Below are 3802 nucleotides of genomic sequence, written 5' to 3'. Positions count from 1 at the left end.
AGTGCAAAATGTTACAGAACATAATGCAGGGTGATTAGGAATTTATATCAAAATGACAAACGCATCTACATTTTGGCTGAGCAGTACCTTCTGGGAATTTGTCTTTTGCATATGTCTACACATATGGGAAGAGATATAGGTATAAACTTATTCTTTAACATTTTTTTTTCTTTTTTGGCCACCCTCGAGACATATGGGCCAGGGATCAAATGTGAGCTGGAGCTGCGACTTACACCACAGCTGTAGCAACACTGGATCATTAACCCACTGTCCCACAGTGTGAACTCTGGTATGAGATTATTCTTATTGAAACATTTAAATAGCATTGAAACAGCAACCTCTTCCAAACAACTCAAAAGCCCATTAGGAGGAAACTGGATACACAAGCAATGATATAGCCCTACAATAGAATTCCTTGAAGCAGCAAAAGAAAAAAAAACATTAAGGATGCTCCCATATGCTGATGTGAAAATATCTCCAGAAAATTCTGTTGCATGAAAAAAGCAAATTGAAAATAGTGTTTCATAGTATGCCATCTTTTATATAATAAAGAGGAATAAAGCAGAATTTATATTTGCTTGAAGTTGAGCTTGGTGGTGTAGACAAGAACAGGGGTAGAACTGAGACTCTTCATTGCATTCTGGATTAAAGTGTTTTGATTTTTGGACCATATTGAATGTATTAGTGATATATACATGCACCTGCTTCAGTAATTCTTCCTGCCATCCATTGGAGACCCACACCCCTTAGCACAGGCTGGCAGCGTTGTATCATGGGGTGTCCCCCTCCTCTTCATCCTCCTGTGGCCTCCAGCTGCTACTGCTCTGTTTCCTGCCGACCTCAGGTCTGTTCCAGCTTAACACCCTTAACGCCTTGTGTGCTATGTTCACTCATTATTCTATACACTTTGCAATTTCCAGCTTTGTTAGTTTCTTGTTTATCTCCCCAATGCACCACTTAGCCTAAGAGAGCAGATATCATGTCTTCTCATTCAAAATCCTAGGCCCTTAATGTATATCCTGAATAAATGAAAAACCATGCTTAAGCCTATAATTATCTAATCAAAAATTTCTAGCAAATCCATGAAAAAAATTACTCCCCCCATATTCTATAAAAAATTTTGCTCACTTTATCTTCTTTTGTTCTTCTACCACCCCCTTTAGAGTTCTATAACTGACAGTTAATATTTAAATGTTCACTTTTTAAAAAAGAATTTTTGAATTTTGCATGCAGCTTTGTTACCATATTTGTAACATTTATTTATACCCAAATCCATATGTTCAAACTGTTTCAGTGTTCAAATGCCAGCTATTTTATAACTTTTTATCCTTTGTTTTCCTGTTTTTTTTTTTTCAATTTTCATTTTTATTTCACTCTGCTGGAATAAACTTTCTATTTTTTTCACCCTTTTTTTTCTCATTAAAGTGCTGGAATTTTCTGAGACCTGGTAATGCTGTTTTTCCTCGTGACCCACAGGTTGTTTGAATTTCACATTCTCTCTTCCCCACCTATTCTTCCTAGAGCTCAGCAGAACTCTATGGGGTAACCCTTGACACTGGCTAGTGCACAGATGGCCTGAGCCTAGGTCAGGCCTGATTTTCATTCCTGTATAGCAGACATGATTTTCTACCTGGTTCCTTACAAGTTTTTGTTTCTTTACTGTTAAAATTCAAAAATATTGCTAGAGGAGTTCCTGTTGTGGTGCAGCAGAAATGAATCCAACTAAGAACCATGAGGTTGCAGGTTTGATCCCTGGCCTCGCTCAGTGGGTTGAGGATCCAGCATTGCCATGAGCTGTGGTGTAGGTCACAGATGTGGCTCGGATCTGGCATTGCTGTGACTCTGGCATAGGCCGGCAGCTACAGCTCTGATGAGACCCCTAGCCTGGGAACCTCCATATGCCACGGGTTTGGCCCTAAAATGACAAAAAGACACACCAAAAAAATATTGCTAGGATATCTGTGGTGTTCATTTTGTATTAATTTTATTTGACAGAGGGAAGCCTATCTTAAATGTGGATTTAAATGTTGGGTTTTTGTTTGTTTGGTTTTGGGTTTTTGTTCATGGAGTGTGTTTTTTTTTCCCCTCAGGAAACATTTTCCTTATGTAATACCCAGAACTATTATTTTAACTGGCATGGGAGGGGATATACATCATTAACTTTTAACTCTAAGGAGTTAATTTTACAATTTAATTTTATAGGATCTGAGTAAAGCATTAGCAATTAAATTATTCAGTTTAAATTCAGCCTAAGAATCAGTGTCCTGCAACTAGTCTGCCTTCTTAAAAATGAGAATGTGGCTCCAAGCTACATGCTTCCCAGGAATCTATTTTACTTTAATTCTCATGGCACCCTTGTGAGTTCTGCGATGTCAACACAGAGCAGATCTTGTTGTCAAGCTGCTTGAATAATCTTGGAGTCAGGATATCACCAAATCTTGTGATGATTTGCAAGACCCATTGCTCCCAGCTTATTCTACAGAAACAAACTAAAGGTACCTCCTAAAGTGAGAGCTAAAAAATGGTCTTGATGCTACCTCACAACCACAAAAAAAGAGGCAGACTGACTTCAGATCGATTATACATTTTGAAGCCACTGGAGAGCTGATGTCACAGAGCAATTAACCAGCCCCAATCTAAGGAGAGTCAGTGCCTGCAGGGAAAGAGGAGATGTGAGTATTCACTCCCTGGGGTCTATTCAACTGGATCCTGATAAGAAAAGTTCAGCTAGAATTTTTGACAAATGAGTTTATGCCAAGTGGGGGTGGTGAAACAGTGTGGACTCCTTGGAGGCCACAGAAATTGGGAAATTCAGGAAGTTTTGTAGGATCTTTCTCTATAAACACCATCAGGAACTCACAGAAAAGATCAGAAAGAGACAGGAAGTACTTGTTGTGTACTGAATGAGAGGATGAGCAACCATGTGAATGGACAAGAAATCCCACCTGAATTCTCCATCAGCACCATGGACAACTGCCTTCTTTTGTGGGCAGAAGACCAAGGAATGCTTCTTCACTGGTGACAACTCTTTGCACATGTAGGAAGGGATAGGCAATAGTGTGGGGGAGGGTAGGATTACTTGCTGAGCTCAAAACTTCAGTGGAGGAGAGAGCAAGAGAACCAAGAGAGCCACACATCTGAGACACAGCATTCCAGTGCAAACCAATGACAGAGGCTTAATCAGAACAATAGAGATTTCAACTACCCCCTCTCCTTCCACTGTTATGATAACAATATTTAAATAAAAAAGGATGGCAAAATCCTCCAGGATAGCATGTGGAAAGACACTTTGTGAGTCACAGTTCAAAAGGAAGATCTTAAATGTCAGAATCAGATGTTGCTCTGGAAAAAAAGTCTTTCTCTTCTACAAAAGGGATCTTTATTGTAATTTGAAGCATGAGAGTAACCATGACAACACCAAATCTCAAACCAAGTCAAATCTAACTAGATTAACTCACCCCCCCAGTTGAAAGATGTATCAAAATAAAAAAATTATCATATCCAGGCAGGCAAATTATTATCCTACATAAGATATTCAGTGGATAAATTTTTTTTAAAAGGGAATTCCCATTGTGATGAATCTGACTAGTATCCATGTGGATGTGGGTTCCATCCCTGGCCTTGCTCAGTGGGTCGGGATCTGGCCATTGCCGTGAACTGTGGTGTCGGTCACAGATGAGGCTTGGATCCCTCATTGCTGTGGCTGTGGAGTAGGCTGCAGCTGCAGCTCCAATTCGACTCCTAGCCTGGGAACTTCTGTATGCTGAGGGTTCATCCCTAAAAAACAAAAAAATAATGTTTT

Source organism: Phacochoerus africanus, chromosome 2 (assembly GCF_016906955.1).
Source record: "Phacochoerus africanus isolate WHEZ1 chromosome 2, ROS_Pafr_v1, whole genome shotgun sequence".
NCBI lineage: Eukaryota > Metazoa > Chordata > Mammalia > Artiodactyla > Suidae > Phacochoerus > Phacochoerus africanus.
Note: the sequence above shows the minus strand (reverse complement) of the source record.